Consider the following 18,089-nt stretch of genomic DNA (forward strand, 5'->3'; position numbering starts at 1 on the left):
AGACTGCCTTATGAAAAGGCAAGAGCTCTGTTCTCTATGCAGTAGCATCTCTAATAAGAACAAACTCCTTACCTTGTCTCCTCTACTAAGTGATCCAATATGAACATTAAAGGCCAATATAACAGTCACCAGAAAATGAAAACCTTAAGTTTCAAAACACATTTCAGTTGAGTCTCACAAAATACAACTGATGAGTTTATATTTTTATTATCTTTGATAAATAAGGAACTTTCCTATAAATAAAAGTAGACAAACAGAAAAATGGGTAAATAGCATACCAGAAAATTCATAAAATAGATAAAAAATGCTAATAAACATGCAATTTTTTTTCAAAATTGCTGTTAATCTAACTATAAAATAACAAATGTTTCAGGTGTTGGTAATAGCTGACTAAACTGTTTGGCTATACCTTCCTGTAGCTATTAATTATAAAATTAAAACATAAAGAGAGAGGGGAAGAAGAAGGGAAAAGAACCTATTTGAAAGCAATGGGGTCCAAATGTAAGCAGACAAAAACTTGAAGAAAATTTACCCTTAAAAGATGGCAGTAGCAATGTGTGCCCCCCAAACTTAGAATTCCTGTGGCAGATACTACAGCTTTACTGGCTCAAGGTGGGAAATAATCTGGAAATTTAGGGTGTTACTCCTGGAAGAAAGACAGTCACAGAAGGGATGAGACCCAAAATCTGCATATATACTCTGCCCCAAATTTTGGCTGACCATTACACTACACACATATCAACAAGACTTTGGGACTCTGTTAAAAAAATGCAGGCAGAAACCAGAGGGAAGTCTTCCACTAAATGGCAGATGACAAAACTATGCTGAGTGATATTTGTAAGCTTGGCAGAAATCAGAAAATGCACTGGCTTAATACCTCAGAGGATAGACCCCAAGGCTAGTCAGAGAGCTGAAAATTCAGGATAAAGTCCTGGAAGCAAGAAAACAACTGAGAGGGTGAGTCCCCAAATCTCAGTGCAAACCTTACCCAGATCTCTGATCACTAAACTGCCCTAGGCATGGGGGACACTTTTAGATATCCAGATATAATAAAGAAGCTGCCTAAAACTCTGTGGCTTAAAATACCTTAATGACTTTTAGTCAAATGTAAGTTTCAATATCCTTCTCTTACCTAGAAAGCACTTCATAAATTGATCTTTATCTTCTTCTCTGAGCTCTTCTTCAACTACTCTTCCCTCCACAAATCAGATAGTCTGGCTTTTCTCTTTTTCTAGCATACCAAGCACAGTTCTGACTAAAGATTAGAATATTATATAAATATCATCTAAATTGGGACATATTTGAGAGTCAGAAGAGTTTTTATCAAAACTACAACGGGACAATTGGTATAAATCAGGACTGTTCTGGGTAAAAAGGTGGAACTAGACTCCCACATAAAGCCAAGACCCTGAATGGTTCCAACTTCAACATAAAGAACTAGATAAAATGAACTAGATAAAACCATTCTACAGCATGAAAATTCTAAAAGGAAACTTGTCTAACCAAGCATGGATTCTGGATGGAGAGGGGTTTAAGGGAAGCATTTCTACTGAGATTTAGCAACCTTAAATCTAATTTTATATGGGATTGATGCCTAAATATACAGTATCTTCCTGGTTTTGAGTTTACAAACTGAGAAATTAACATAGGAATTTGCCTCAATGTGGGGATACCTCTATATTGACTTGCAAAAGCAAATGCAAAAACACTCTGGAAGGACATGACCACAGGTAAATGCTTGCTGAAAATAAGCTCACAATCTACAACAGAACACCTAAGGAAACGATCACAAGTGAGAGTCAGCTGATACAACATATAACTGAATTAGACCCTTCCAAGACCTTCGCATGATAGAATAATCAAATATATACTGTAAAGGAACTACAATTAAAATGATAAAGGCATCAAAGGCGGTATTAAGAACATTGAAAATAACTCAGTGAACATATTACATACAAGATTACACATCAATGAAGAGAAATTGTGAACTGGAAATTCATATGAAGAAAAATTGTTCAGTGCACATTTCAGACAGATAAATTATGAAAAGAACACACATGAAAAAGAGGTATAGCATCAGGAGGATAAAAGGAAAACAGTATAATCTAATAAAATTCTACAGTTACAGAATAGAATAAATGGGGGAGCAACAATATTTAAAGTACTAATAGATGACAGTTTCTTACAATTGTTTAAATACATGCATCCCTAGCTTTGAGAAACATAATGAGTTGCAATCTAAATATAATAAAATAGACCCAAGCCAACACATAGTTGATTTGAAGAATACCAAAGAGAGATCTTAAAAACAACAAAATAGAAAAGGCATATTACAGTCAACAAAACAAAAAGGCAACCCACGGAATGGGAGAAGATACTCACAAATAACAATACAGACAAAGGACTGATATCCAGGATCTATAAAGAACTCCTCACACTCAACACACACAAAAGAGATAATCATGTAAAAAAAAAAAATGGGCAGAAGACATGAACAGACACCTCTCCAAAGAAGACATACAAATGGTTATCAGACACATGAAAAAATGTTCATCATCACTAGCCATCAGGGAGATTCAAATCAAAACCACATTGAGATACCACCTTACACCAGCTAGAATGGCCAAAATTAACAAGACAGGAAACAACATGTGTTGGAGAGAATGTGGAGAAAGGAGAACCTTCTTATGCTATTGGTGGGAATGCAAGTTGGTGCAACCACTTTGGAAAACTGTGGAGATTACTTAAGAAATTAAAAATAGAGCTTCCCTATGATCCTGCAACTGCACTACTGGGTATTTACCCCAAAGATACAAACGTAGTGAAAAGAAGGGCTATCTGTACCCCAATGTACATAGCAGCAATGGCCAGTGGCCAAACTGTGGAAAGAACCAAGATGCCCTTCAACGGACAAATGGATAAGGAAGATGTGGACCACATATACTATGGAGTATTATGCCTCCATCAGAAAGGATGAATACCCAACTTTTGTATCAACATGGATGGGACTGGAGCAGATTATGCTGAGTGAAATAAGTCAAGCAGAGAGAGTCAAGTATCATATGGTTTCGTGTATTTGTGGAGCATAAGGAATAGCACAGAGGACATGGGGAGATGGAGAGAAGTGAGTTGGGGGGAATTGGAGGGTGAGATGAACCATGAGAGACTGTGGACTCTGAAAAACAATCTGAGGGGTTTGGAGGGGTGGGGGGTGGGAGGTTGGGGGAGCCAGGTGGTGGGTATTATGGAGGGAATGTATTGCATGGAGCACTGGGTGTGGTGCATAAACAATGAATTTAATTTAAGAAGTTAAAAAATAAATAAAAACTAAAAATAAGAAAAGGCATATTACCTACAAAGAAATAATTTCACTGATAAAAGACTGTGAAAACAAAAACAGAAACCAAAGGAATTCTATAGCCAACTAGATTATCATTTAAGAGCAAGGTCAAATATAGATAATTTCAGATTAACAAAATAAGAGTTTCATGGCTGTGTCAATCACAGCATTCAGGTCTTATTCAGAAGTATTCAAATCAAAGGAACATTCCTTAAACAGTAATTCCCCTTTCCTTTGTATTATTTTTCTTCATGTATTATTTTTTCAGGTAGCACTGACAAAATGTATTTTTATTTGATTACTATTTCTTTCATTCCACAAACCTGGAGGCTTCCTGAGACCAGAGACTTTGTTTTATTTGCTGCTATATCTCTAGCACCTGATATACAGTAGCTGCTCCATAAATATCTTTTAAATTTTATTTTAATGCCACTACAGTTAGCATACTGTATTATATTAGTTTCAGGTATACAATATAGTGATTCAAAAATTCCATATATCACCCAGTGCTTATCATGAGAAGTGTACTCAACCTGCATCACCTATTTCACCAATTCCCCACCTATCTTCCCTCAGGTAAACATCAGTTTCTTTTCTAGAATTAAGAGCCTGTTTCTTGGTTTCTCTCCCTCTCTCTCTTTTCCACTTTGCTCCTTTGTTTTGTTTCTTAAATTCCACGTATGAGTGAGATCATGTGGTATTTGTCTTTCTCGGACTGACTTATTTAGCTTAGCAGTATACACTCTAGCTCCATCCATGCATTTGCAAAAGACAAGAGTTCATTCTTTTGTATGGGTGAATAATCTTCCATTGTGTATATACAACACATCTTCCTTATCCATTCATCTCTCTGTGGATACTTAAGCTTCTTCCATAATTTGGCTACTGTAAATAATGCTGCCACAAACATAAGGGTGCATGTATCAGTTCAAATTAATATCTTTGCATTGGGGGGTGGTAAAAAACCCAGTAGTGTGATTATTAGATTGTAGCATAGTTCTATTTTTAACTTTTTGAGGAATTCCATATCTTTTCCATAGTGGCTTCACCAATTTGCATTCTGACCAACAGTGCAAGAGGGTTCCTTTTTCTCCACATCCTTATCAATGCTTGTTTCTTATATTTTTAATTATAGCCGTGCTGAGAGGTGTGAAGTGATATCTTATTGTAGTTTTGATTTGCATCTCCCTGGTGTTAAGTGGGAATGAACATCTTTTCATGTGTCTGTTGGCCATCTGGATGTCTTTGGAGAAATGTCTGTTCATGTCTTTAGCCCATGTGTTAACTGGATTATTTTATTTTTGGGGGTGTTGAGTTGTATCAGTTCTTTTTTTGTGTGTCCCCTTTTCATTTTTTATTCATTTATTTTTTTATTATGTTCAGTTAGTCAGCATACTAGTTTTTAATATAGTGTTCACAGTTCATTAGTTGCATACAACACCCAGTGCTCATCATAACATGTGCCCTCCTTAATACCCATTACTCTGTTGTATCAGTTCTTTATATATTTTGAATACTAACCCTTTATTGGATATGTCATTTGTGAATACCTTCTCCCATTCAGTAGATTGCTTTTTACTTTTGTTTGTTGTTTCCTTTGCCTTGCAGAAACTTTGTATTTTGATGCAGTCCTAATAGTTTATTTTTGCTTTTGTTTCCCTTGACTCAGGAGATATATCTAGAAAAATGTTGCTATGGCTGATATCAGAGACACTACTGCTTGAATTCTCTTCTAGGACTTTTATGGTTTCATGTCTCAGATTCAGGTCTTTAATCTGTTTTGAATTTGTTTTTGTGTGTGGTATAAGAAAATGTTCCAGTTTCATTCTCTTGCATGTTGCTGTCGAGTTTTCTCAACACCATTTGTTGAAGAGACCATCTTTTCCCATTGGATGTTCCTGCCGCCTTCGTTGATTAGTTGGCCATATAATTGTGAGTTTATTTATAGGTTTTCTACTCTATTTTATTGATGTATGTGTCTATTTATGTGTTATTTCTATGCTGTTTTGATTACTACAGCTTCTGAATGTAACTTGAAATCTGTAATTGTGGTTCCTTCTATTTTGCTTCTCTTCTTCAAAATTGCTTTGGAAATTGGTGTCTTTGTGGTCCCATATAAATGTTAGGATTTTTTGTTCTAGTTCTGTGAAAAATGCTGTTGGTAGTTTGATAGGGATTGCATTAAATGTGTAGTTTGCTTTGGGTTATATACATATTTTAACAATATTTGTTCTTCCAATCTATGAGCATGGACTCGCTTTCCATTTCTTTGTGTTGTCTTCAATTTCTTGCATCAATGTTTTATAGTTTTTAGTGAATATGCCTTTCTCCCTTTGTTCAAGTTTATTCCTAGGAGTCTTATTTTTGGTGCAGTTGTAAATGGGATTATTTTCTTAATGTTGCTTTCTGCTGTTTCATTGTTAATGTATAGAAATGGAACAGATTTCTGCACATTGATTTTGTATCCTGTGGATTTACTGAAATCATTAATCATTAACCCTAACCCTCAGCCGCAGCAACATCTTCCTAGGAACATCGCCAAAGGCAAGGGAAGCAAGGGCAAAAATGAACTATTGGGATTTCATCAAGATCAAAAGCTTTTGCACAGCAAAGGAAACAGTTAACAAAACCAAAAGACAACTGACAGAATGGGAGAAGATATTTGCAAATGACATATCGGATAAAGGGCTAGTGTCCAAAATCTATAAAGAACTTAGCAAACTCAACACCCAAAGAACAAATTTTTTCATTGATTTCTTGTTTGGCCCATTCATTGTTTAGTAGCATATTATTTAACCTCCATGAATTTGTGCTTTTTGCAGATTTTTTTTCTTGTGGTTGATTTCAAGTTTCATAGCATTGTTGTCAGAAAGCATGTATGGTATTACTTTGATCTTTTTGAAATTGCTGTGACTTGTTTTATGGCCTAAAATGTGATCTATTCTGGAGGATGTTCTACATGCACTTGAAAATAATATGTATTCTGCTGTTTTAGGATAGAATGTTCTGAATATAACTGTTAAACCCATCTAGTCTGGTGTGTCATTCAAAGCCACTGTTTCCTTGTTGATTTTCTATTTAGATGCTCTATTGATGTGTGTCAAGAGTCCCTTGACTCATTTTTACAGATATACTTATTTTTACGCTTTTGTGTTTCCTACTTTTCTTACTCCTATTTATGGTCTTTCTTTTCCTGTCAAAAAATCCCCTTTAGTATTTCTTGTAGGTGTGGCTTAGTTGTCATGAACTCCTTTAGTTTTTTGTTTTTCTGAGAAACTCTTTATCTCTCCTTCTATTCTGAATGACAGCTTTGCTGGATAGAGTATTCTTGGCTGCAGATTTTTCCCTTTCTGCAATCTGAATATATCACGATACCCACTTCTAGCCTGCAAAATTTCTCCTGAAAAATCAGCTGATTTTTATTGGGTTTCCTTTGTATGTAACTGTCTTATTTTCTCTTGTAACATTTAAAATTCATTCTGTATCCTTTTTTTTTTTTGCCATTTTATTACTATGTGTCTTTGTGTGGACCTCCTTGGGTTGAATGTGTTGGGGGATCACTGTGCCTCCTGAACTGGACATCTGTTTCCTTCTCCAGATTCAGGAAGTTTTCAGTTATTATTTCTTCAAATATATTTCCTGTATCCCTTTCTCTCTCTTTTTCTTCTGGGATCCCTACAATATTAATATGATTATGGTTGATGTGGTCTCTGAGTTCCCTAAGTCTATTCTCATTATGCATTATCTGTCTCTTATCTGTTCAGCTGGATTGCTTTCAATTGTTCTATCATCCATGTCACTGATATGATCCTCTGCTTCCTGTAGCTTACATGTGTTCCATCTATTGTATTTTTAATTACATTTATAGAGTTATTAATCTCTGATATGTTATTTTTTATCTCTTTGTTAAGGGTCTCACTGATGTCCTCTACTCTTTTCTCAAGTCCAGTGAGAATCTCTATGATCATTGCCTTAAATTCTCTATCAAGCATATTACTTATTTCAGTTTCACTTAGATATTCTATTGTGATTTTCTTGTATCCTTTCATTTGGAACAAATTCCTCTGTCTTTTCATTTTGATACCTCTCTGTGTCTCTTCCTCTGTTTTATGAAAGTCAGCTACACACTTTGCTCTTGAAAGTAGTGGTTTTATGAAGAAGAGTTTCTGTAGTGCCCTGCAGTGTAGTGCCCCCTGTTCATCAGAACCTGGCACTTCAAGGAAGCCCCCTATGTGTGTTGCTTGCATCCTGCTGTTGTGTCTGTGTAGCTTTCCTTTTCAGTCCAGACTTCTGCACTGACTTTCTGCCTGTTGTGGGCTGTGTGTGCACTCTGTGGTGTGAGACCCAGACATACTAGCTCTGAGGGAGACCATAGACCATAGGAAGGTGCAGGGGTGGGATGTTGGTATTAGCAAAATTTGCACTGAGCTGCTAGTCCTAGGCTGATCCCTCAAATCACAGCAGTAACCAAGGGTGAGGCATGCAGCAGTGGAGGTAGCCAGGGGTACAAAGTATCTGTGCATGCAGTTGTTGGGTCAAGGTGCACACATGGCATTAACAAAGTTTATACTGAGCCACTAGCAATAGGCAGGATCCCTAAGCATGGTGGCCACATGGGTGCAGCACTGCAAGGCAAAAGCAGGGTGGGGCATGTGCAATGTAAACAAAATATATATTAAGTCCAGGACACAGGCCAGCAAGCTTGGAGTGGACCAGTCCTTAGGAAAACTTGCAGGTGGGACACACTGCTAACAGTTTAGGTAGCAAGTGTCTGTGTAGTCCCACCTCTCATAGGTGGCTCTGAGTTTACCTGGGGGGTAGGGAAAGAAAATGGTACCACATCTCCTTTGTTCCCAGAGAAGTTCCCCAATACACTCCACAAAAATACAAACAGATCTCCCTCCAGTTGTGCAAGCTGTCACTTCTATGTTGCTTTTCCTCAGTTTGTTGTCTTTTTAAGGGCAGGGACCTGGCTATCAGTTACCCTTCCAGCTTACCTAATGCTGAGTCAGCTGACTCTTAAAACTCCAGGCTCCAAGTCCTGCCAGTTATACAAATTAATGGAATTCAGCCCCTCTGCTTTTCAAAGCCAGATGTCACAGGGATTTATTTTCCCTGTGTGGGCTCCCTTGTGCTTTCTCTTCTCCATGACCACAGTTCCATCCCTTCTGTGGGCAGCTCCCCACTTCTGGTTCTGCCTTTCCCAACCTCTCTGATGCACTTCTTCTCTACATTTGGTTGTGAAGTTTATTCTGCCAGTCTTTGGAGCACTCTCTCATTTATTGACTTAGATGTGTTATCTAGTTATAAATATGGGAAGGGGCAAGTTTAGGGTTATCCTATTCCACCATCTTGCACTCCTCCACCAAAAAGCATCAGAAAATATGAAATATAAATATTTTTGATAAAGAAATGATTGAATAAATCCTCATGAAAAGAACTATTAAAATAACTTCTTAATGTAGTTGAAAATTAAAATAGCAGGAAGATAGATAAAGGAATAGTGAGCACAACTATTAACCAACATATGGTTAAACTAAATAAATACTGGCTCTCTACAAATGATAATAAGGACTAAAAAAACTAGGTGGAACAAATAACTAGAGTAAATCTAATGGAAGGAGGGAGTAGAGATATGTTGGTTAATGCGCTGTTGTATTACTTGGGAGGAGAGTGGAGATATTTAACTTTAGGTCAAGTATGCATGTTAATGTTTAAAGTAACCACTGGGACGCCTGGGTGGCTCAGTTGGTTGAGCAGCTGCCTTCGGCCCAGGTCATGATCCCAGCGTCCTGGGATCGAGTCCCACATCAGACTCCTTGCTTGGCAGGGAGCCTGCTTCTCCCTCTGCCTCTGCCTGCCATTCTGTCTGCCTGTGCTCGCTCTCTCTCCCTCTCTCGCTCTGACAAATAAATAAATAAAATCTTTAAAAAAAAATAAAGTAACCACTAAAAATGTACGAGACATAAAATATAAAACTTGTAAAATAGTAGAGAAAAACAATTGGGAATATAGAAAATGCTTCAATCTATAGAAGACAAGTAAAAATAAAGCATGTAAAAACATGGGGAAAAGAACAAATGAGATAGTAGAAACAATATATTCTAAGGATAAATAGTGTAGCTACATGTTATGCATATATGAGTCATGCCTAAAGAAACATAAAAACACAGGTTAAAAGTAAAGCAATAGAAACATATATATGGGAAAATACTATCAAAATAATGTAGTAAAGCTATAAAGTACAGAGTGGGCTATAAGATAAACATTTTTCTTTGGGATAAAAATATCATTACATTAAAAAATAAAGTATATTCAATGGAAAAATACCAATTCTAAATTTTTATTTATGAGATAACAGGGACTCAAAATACATAAGACAAATTTGAATTATAAGGAGAACGTAACAAACCCATTGATTCTCAATGAATGAAAGAACAATCAGAACGATTTGTATGATTAAAATAAGTGAACAACCCAAATGACAAGAGGAGCTAAGAGATAGATAGATCTCTATATAGATAGATATATATGTATCTGTATATATAGAGACTTAATCATGTCTTAGTAAAACACATTCTTTACAAAAAATAAGTGATCATGTGCTAAGTCATAAAACAAATCTCAAGACACATAAATATTTCATATCCTTCAAACCATCTTTTTCAATATGAGGCATTAAATTAGAAATTTATAGCAAAGTTTTACATGTAAAAATTAAAAACCCTACTATAAAAATTTCAAGAAACAAAGAAAAACCATAATGGATATTAGGACTGAAAAACACTGAAAGTGCTCACAGAATATGAAATCTTGCAGTGGGACACTCAAGTGGTACTTGGAAGGAAATTGATAGCTATAAAGAAGCCTTAATGTTAGCCTTAAAAAAATAAAAGCTTAAACTAATCTATCTCAAGAAACCAGAAGAACCACACAGTACCCCAAGTAAAGTAAAGAAAAAGATAATTGACACTTGTGGGGAAGGCAGGGGTGCAGCAGTGGCAGGAACACTTCTGGTCTCTACCTCTGTTTCCTACTCTCCTTCCACCTCCAACCAACCATGGACATCCTGAAACCACCCTGCTCCCTCCACCCCCTGCCACTACTTATGATGTGTGTTAGTCCCTGCACTGTGTGCTCCTCCACCTGGGCCATAGATGGTGGAGATCTGATGAGCTTCTAATAAAAAAGGAATAAGTATGGATGGATGGGAGGGAGAGAGGGAAGGAAGGATGAAAGAAAAAAAATGATCCAAATAAATGCAAAAATTGGTGACACAGAAAACAAAAAATAAAAAATACATATGATGAACAAAACCCAAAACAGGTTACTTTGACAATACTTATAATATAGAAAAGGAGCTCCTAATAAGTTTAATAAAGAAAAAGAGACAAAATGGGGCAAACAACTGGGGATAGGGGTAGGAATACAGATTAAATAAGATTGGCCAAAAAAATGTTTATTTTTGAACTGGGTAATTTGTACTTGAGGTTCCATTAAACTATTTTCTGTGTGTATGTGTGTGTGCCAGAGTGTGTGTGTGTGTGTGTGTTATAATCACTGCCATCTTGTAAAGAACAGATTATAGGGTGACAAGAGTAGAGAGGTCATGAGAAGTGGTCTAAATTGGGAACTCCTATGAACACAGATACAAAGAATCATGAAAAAAATAATAGTTAAATAAACCAATACATGCATTTAAAAATCATTATCAAGTCTGATTTTTTTCAAGGAATGTAAAAGATGACCTACATTAGAGAAACCTATTAATATAATTAGCTGCATTAATAGATTAAAGGAGAGAAATCATGCAATCATCTTAATAGGGGACAAAAGAGAAGCTGCAAAACTTCAAATACATTTATAAACACACACATACACACCTTAGAAAACTACTAATAAAATGTACAGTAGGTATATCTATATTTATTACTGTTCATTGTCATTTGTTTGTCCTTTCTAGAAAATCTTGTAGAAAATCCCATATTATGAGTTCTGCCTTCATAAGATAAGAATCAAAACTTAAATTACCAGTGTTTCGGAGCTAGAATCAGACTAATGACCTAAGAAACACCAATCACACAAACATGCACACACACACACACACACACACACACACATGCATGCATTTCCAACAGTAAACTTCAGTTCAGTTCAGAAGTGTCAACATGAGGAAACAAGATCTGCATGGAGTTTCTACTTTTACTGTGGTGGTTGTAGTGCAAGTGGTGGCAAAGTTACCTTGTTTTTAGTGGTCATATTGGCCACTAAACACATAAAAGAGTGCTTAACCTCAAAGGTAATCAGGAAAATGACACTAATATCAATTAGACACCATTACATGTTCATCAGAATGGCAAAAAAATAGTGTAATAATAGAAAGTTAACAAAACTGTGGAGAAATGAGCCTTTCATACCCTGCCAATGGGATTATAAATTGTTACAACCCATTAAGATTGTAATTTGGTCCTATCTGAAAAAAGTTAAAAATGTACAACTGCTACAAATAAAAAAAATTATCTGTAAGTACATACCCTACAAAAACTCAAACATGTTCTCAAGAAGATGTGTACAAGAATGTTTATTCTTGGGGTGCCTGGGTGGCTCAGCAGGTTAAGCCTCTGCCTTCAGCTCAGGTCATGATCTCAGGGTCCTGGGATTGAGCCCCACATCAGGCTCTCTGCTCAGCAGGGAGCCTGCTTCCTCCTCTCCCTCTGCCTGCCTCTCTGCCTACTTGTGATCTCTCTCTCTCAAATAAACAAACAAATAAATAAATAAAATCTTTTAAAAAAGAATGTTTATTGTTATCAGTGTTTATAAAAGCAAAAAATTTAGAAAGAGCCTAAATGCACATTGGCAAGATAATTGGACAAATGTATAAATAAAAATATGCATACACTGCAATACTGTATAGCAGTTAAAATAAATGAATTAGAGTTAAATGTATCAAAAATAATAACTTCTGATACATGGTTGAAAAAAATTGTAAAATAATATACAAGCTATGATCCATTTTACAATTTGAAATATATTTATAGTTTGAAAACCACTGTGTTATTTATTGCAATATTTGCTATTCCATGTGATATATACATTTTTAGTTATAAGTCTAGAATATGTGTAGAAATGACCAAAAAAAGCAAATTCATTGTTTTAATTATCTCTAATTGGGGAGAGAGTGAGAGAGAAAAATGGAATCAGGATAAGATACATAGGGGACTTCATCTATATCACCAAAGATTTTTTATTATGAGAAAAAATAGGGAAAATTTTTTAAGATTTAAAAAAGCTGGGGGAACCTAGGTGGCTCAGTTGGTTAAGCAACTGCCTTCGGCTCAGGTCATGATCCTGGAGTCCCGGGATCGAGTCCCACATCAGGCCCTCTGCTCATCAGGGAGCTGGCTTCTCCCTCTGCCCCTCGCCCCTTTCATGCGCTCTCTCTCTCTCAAATAAATAAAATCTTAAAAAAAAAAAAAAAGCTGGGTTATGGGTGTCCATTTTTTAATATTATTTTCTGTATAGTCAGAATTATTGGGGGGAAATCACATAGTGATTATTTGCTCCATAAGTATACCATGACCTTTGGCCAAAAGCAATCAATTTTGACCTGACCCTTCTAACAATGAAATAAATCCCTTCTTTGCAAATTGAATCCTTGTATACTCTCAAAAAATGATGGCCTCCAAACTGACAAATAAATGTCATTGTTTTGTGAGGCATTTAAATAAAATATCCCAGATAGTAAACTTAAATCTGCCTCCTGAGAAAGGCACTACACTAGGCAAAGATGACTTATAGCACTTGGGGAAGAATTTCTGGTTTAGTGTTAGACCCTGAATGTCTTCAATTCTCTAACACTGTGCAGTGTATCAAAGCAGGCTTCTAGAAAGGGGCTACAAGTCTGATTTAATTTTAGCAGGTTCTAGGGCCAAGGTACTTGACAACTGCATTACAGTGAAGGCATTCATTGCCTCATAGGTGGACCACTCCCCCCTTATTTTGACCATAGAGTCCTCCCTTTGCTCTTTGCCTTCTTACCATCATTCTGAATTTTGAAGAATTATAATCCACCTGTCCCTTTCAGTTGCATTTAGTCCTTGAAATAGTCTTATTAGCATTGTTTATGTGGCCTGTCCGTCTATTTCACATAAAAGTAGCCAGGAGATTCCTGGGCATGGATTCCTAGGCAAAACCCCACAGACATGGACTCCTAACTATGTTGCATCTGAGAGTATAGCATCTTATAGAATAAGAGGAAACTGACAGCCCAAGAGGCTTTCAAAATAGACAAAGGTTCCCCTTCATTCTGTGCCTTACTACTTGTAAGTGAGGTCTTGAAATGAACACAGCCACTTTTTCCAGTGCTAGGCAGGAAACAGGTACAACAATTTCAAGCCCACTGCCACCAGGAAAGAGGTCTCTGTGCTAATTTCTTTTTAATCAACACCAATTTCTTCTTTTATGGTCCTTGGATACTCTGCATGATTTTGGATACTTTGCATGATTTTCACAAACAGTAGTCAGACTAAAATATATACCATCTGTTAAAAAGAATCATGATTATATCTTTTATGAATTCATATCTCTTCCCAGGGATGCTTTAACTGTTACCAAGCAGGTATCTAAACAGTTAAAGCATCCCTGGGAAGAGAGTGAAGTTGACAATACCTAGAATTGGCATTTTAAGTTTCCCAGTTGTTCTCGTTCTGACTCTACTAACATTATGCTCTTTGTCCTCCTTATTTTCTCACTAGCTTTATCAGTACATTAAGATAGATATTCATTAAATACATAACTCAAGACCCTGGGTCCCTGAACCTGTGGCATGTCAAAATCTGGGGCCTTAGGAAGGAGTTTAGCTTAGAAAGTGTTTCAGACCAGGAGAGCATCCAAATTTTCTCAGCTGTTAGCTTTCTTTTTTTCCAGCTTTACTGAGTTATGATTGTCAAATAAAAATCGTATACATTTAAGTTGTAAATGTGATTTGTAAAGATGTATAATGTGATCATTTAATATATGTATACACTATGAAATGATTACCACAATCAAATTAACACCTCTATCACCTCATATAGTCACCCGTGTCTGTGTGTGTGTGGTAAGAACACTTAAGATCTACTCTCTTAGAGAATTATCAACTGTCACCTTTCTACCTTCCTTTCCAATCACTGATCATATGCATAGCATTCCATTTCTAAGCCAGTATCCCACTTTCTCTGCATTCTGATTCAAAGGCTCTTGAGAGACCAGGGAAAATTTCCACTTGCCAAGAGTCATTGCTCACTGGTGAGTAATAAACATAACCAATTTGAGAGAGAAGAGGCAATGAAACTGCATTTTCACTAATTTTTTTGCAACCTTCTCTTCATTGTTACCTACACCATTCTTTCCATACATGGATTGAGAAAATGGTGTAAATTCTTCTAAAAATAGAAAGTCATAGAAGGTCATATGGCCTTGGATAATTCAAATTGGAATTGTATCCCTTGTTCTGTCTCCTGGAAGAGCATGGGTATAGGATTCGTATTACTGCTGAGGAGCACCAGGTATTTTTTTTTTTACCATCAAGCTTTATTTGTTACAAATGGTTAATGCAAGACTTTCATTTGTGATGCCTATAAAATTCCCATTGTAATCAGTTTCCAATTTATATCTGTACCCTTTAACAAATTTTCTTTCTCTGACTTTTCCTGCATAAACATCTACTACTGTTTGCTTTCATCTCTCTGCCCAATTCCCTATTGTCACAGCTCTTTATATTCATAAATGGCAAAGCCACCCAAACTAGTAGCCCAATTGACTTACTAGTCTTGCTATTCCATAGTATCTCCTAAAGAAAGCTAGTTTACTCTTTATCTACCTGGCTTGCTACTAACGTTTCATATCATTTCAGTAAACACTTAAAAAAGGAATTGTATCAGGTCTTATGCTAGGTGCTAGAGATACAGAAATGTATCAGACATGTTCTCTAACTTTGAAGGACTTTTCAGTCAAGTGGAGGAGCACAGTTATAATTTTCCCCTCAAATTTAATTTGTGCCATCTCATTTATTCTTGCATTTAACAAATAGTTGTGAGTCTACCATGTGCCAAATATTGATAAGGTATTGGTGCTATGAAGATTAACAAAACATATATGGCCCTTAATGGGGCTTTTTAAAAAATTTTATTTATTTATTTTGACAGAGAGAGATCACAAATAGGCAGAGAGGCAGGCAGAGAGAGAGGGGGAAGCAGGCTCACTCCTGAGCAGAGAGCCCCATGTAGGGCCTGATCCCAGGATCCTGAGACCATGACTTGAGCTAAAGGCAGAGGCTTTAACCTACTGAGCCACCCAGGTGCCCCAATAGAGCTTTTTGTCAAACTCAGAATCTATGTCTGTGAAGGTCAGTGTTTGAGTAAGGATTACAACGGCTGCAAAGGGTTATGGGTGATACTGGTTCAATGCTCAAAGTGGCACTACAGTTTTTCTTCTTTATGGATAAGAAACTTGTCCCTATTTCCTTAAGAAAGTATTCTGGACCAAAATTCCATTTGGCTGAAAGTGATTCAAGAACCCAGCCAGCTCTAATTTTCATCTACTTGCCCAAGCAGTCTGTAGTCTCAGGAGAGCTGGGTTTATTGCTTCAGCTAGTTGCTAAAGTCAGACAACTTTCTGATGTTTCACTCAAAAAATCATCCCTGACTGAGGGTCAATTGTCAGAGTATACTAAGTTGTACAGGAAGAAGAAATTTAAAAATACCATTAATGTGTTTCCCAGTCAAGTGATCATAGCTATTCTACCTTGTAACAAGATAGAAGTGCAGCTAAAAATAACCTGAAGTTTATTTGATTAAAGTCTACCCTCCATATCAGGAAAGCCATTCTGTTATTTCTACTTAATCACGGAGGAGAAAAACAAGCAAGTAGAATACAAAACTTCAAGAGATAGAATATCTGGATTGTTTGAAATGTCTGAAGGGCCTCAGCATACCCATGTGTGCCTACTTGGGTGGGGAAGGAGCAGGGAGAGTAGCTGGTTTGGGTAGGGGCTACATATATGTTTCTGTAGTATTCCTGCATTTAGGTATCTGTTTGCACATGTGTGTTCGTGAAGTGCCTGGGATATCATGTGGACTACTTTTTATCAAGTATGTATTTTTTTGTGTGCATGTATATTTTTCTGAATGTATTTGTGGATGCTGGTGTATAAGTGAGAGTAAATGAGAGTGTATGAATATAAATGTGTGTGTTCATAGAGTAGTTTTAGTCACTTTCTTACAAAAATCCTAATTCATCACTAGTTCCCAGAAATACAAAGAGAGAGCTGCATATCCCTGGTGAATCTGGTTATCTCCAGTGGCCTATAAGCTCTCTGAATATAGGGAATCCTAGAGACCCTTAATGCAGAGTTGGACTTCTAAGGAGTACTGTTGAATGACCAACGGACAATAGTTTTAACACATGCATGGATCTAGAGCTGTGGGCGTTAGTAAACATGTTGGGAGGGCATAATCTAGAAATACAGGCTTTCCTGATGCCCCTGTGAGATACCTGTCTCCTCCACCCCTCATACATCAAACTTGCCCCTTACTGAGCTCTCCCTATGTGTCAAGTATTCTATTAAATGCCAGGGAAGCCATGAAGACTTTGTACTTGCCCTTAAGGGATATACAGGAAGTCTGTTATATTTCTGTATCCTCTTTTCTCCACACTTGAAAAGCAAAGTTCAGGCCTGGCCTCACAACCACTCATGATTCCCTCTGCTGAAAACTACCGTACTTCTCCAACTAACTCATAGACCTTGCCTGATTGAAGGAAGAGCCATGTAAAGTCAACATACCTAAACCAACTCTTAGCCTCAAGTTTTTCCCACTTGTAGTCCATCTTGTGCAGACTGCTAGGTAATTCTAAATCATTCTAAAACAATACTTGTATATTATTATTGCCCTACTAATATCCACTCAATCATTCTATATTATCCACAGGCAAATTCTATCACATCCTTACACAACTGTATATATTTACCAACAGGTCTAAAGAAGACTTGCCCCCTGCTAAGTAGCAGTCCCACTGAAGATACACAGAAAAAAATCCAAGTAGTGATCATGGACATTTCATATTTTTTGGACATTTCTTTCTGATTTTAAGATTCTTATTTTCCATACAAAGTCACTCATTCAATAAAGATTCTTTGAGCATCTATTAACTGCCAGGCATATTGAGCATATAATAGCTTGTTTCCCTTCATGAAAATTATTCAATCAGATATCTGATACATAGTAGGTATTAACTGGGTGGTCCTTTAGAATGGGGTCTCCTGTCTCAACACTACCACATTCTTTGCTTTGGCAGCAAGGGATAATGGAAGGAGAAGGGAAGTCACTGAAGATGACTCTTGAGTCTCCCTTTACTACCTCTGCTGTATCCTGCCCTATTCCTTGACTTTCTTCTGAAGCTTTTCCCTGCTCACATCTGTAGAAGGAACAGTTTCCAAAAGTGGTTTTGACTCTTTCTCCAAATATTTTGCATTGCCATTGTCAGTCCATTACCCCCAACGAATAGGGTCTTTTTGCAAGGAACAGACTTCTTGGATGATACCGGAGGCTGCTGACACTCTGAGAGTGTCTACCACAATGCTCTCCTCACGTAACCTATCTCTGTTAATATGTGTGGAGTACTAACAAAATATGAAGAGAGAAGTCAGGGGAAGTTTGAGCATAGGGATACAAGTTTAATTTTGAAAGATGTGTTGTGGAAAGAAGGGAAG

General features: G+C 36.8%; 1 protein-coding gene across 1 annotated transcript in view; it reads right to left on the minus strand.

Moving 5' to 3' along the window:
* The window catches only part of LOC111139171 (gamma-aminobutyric acid type A receptor alpha3 subunit), a 369,241-nt gene that overhangs the window by 109,202 nt on the left and 241,950 nt on the right, over window positions 1–18,089 (minus strand). The window lies entirely within an intron of this gene.

This window comes from Enhydra lutris, unplaced genomic scaffold (assembly GCF_002288905.1).
Source record: "Enhydra lutris kenyoni isolate GAN:26980312 unplaced genomic scaffold, ASM228890v2 scaffoldscaffold96, whole genome shotgun sequence".
Lineage (NCBI taxonomy): Eukaryota > Metazoa > Chordata > Mammalia > Carnivora > Mustelidae > Enhydra > Enhydra lutris.